We start from the raw sequence: 887 nt of genomic DNA, 5'->3' as shown, positions 1-887 counted from the left end.
CCTAAACGTGCCCTTTCTTGCCAAAAAGTGTAACCCAACTCCATGCTTTCACCCATCATTATGAATTAAAGTACCTCACCAACAAGTGTGTGTTGGGGGGTATAATTTATATATGGATGATCTATTTCCAGGAGTATGATTTTCAAGTGGTGGTTAAGCTTGGTAAGTTGAACATGAGACTTGACCATTTGTCACTCTTGACTTCAAGAGAAGAGGCATAAAACTTGGAGGAAAATCTATCGGATGCGCAACTTTTTGCTGTGACCATGGAAGATGACTACTTTGTAGAGATTGCGAGCTTTTTAAGTACAGGAAGAGAACCAAAATATTATAAAGTTGCACCAAAGAAACAACTAGTGGTGAAGTCTATTGAATCTCAATTTATTGCGGGTTTTCTATATAAGTTAGGAGTATATGGAATTTTGTATAAGTGTGTTTTGGGCATGAACAACTAATGATTCTGATATAGGTGCATGTGGGTGTTGTAGGAGGAAACTATGCAAGACTGACCTCAACGTAGAAGATCTTGCACATGGGGCTATGGTGGCCGACTCTATATACAAACACTAAAGAGTTTTGTAGGACCTTTAATGTATGATAATTAGTATGGAAGTCATCCCAAAGAGATGAAATGTCATTCACTCCCCAACATAACCTATAATCATTTGATAAATGGGTAATTGGTTTTGTAGGACCAATCAACCCTCCAACAAAGAATATTAGAGTGCGATACATAATTACTACCACTGATTATGTGACCAAATGGGTAGAAGCCACACTAGTGAACGATTGCAACACAGAGACATCTTTGCACTTTTTATTTGAAAATGTGGTAACTAGACTTGGATTCCCGAGAATTTTGATGAGTGATTAAGGCACTCACTTTC

The sequence above is a fragment of the Pinus tabuliformis genome, chromosome 9 (genome assembly GCF_031772625.1).
Source record: "Pinus tabuliformis cultivar Carrire ecotype Pingquan chromosome 9, CPIR1, whole genome shotgun sequence".
In the NCBI taxonomy this organism is placed as follows: Eukaryota; Viridiplantae; Streptophyta; class Pinopsida; order Pinales; family Pinaceae; genus Pinus; species Pinus tabuliformis.
This window is presented reverse-complemented; position numbering follows the sequence as displayed.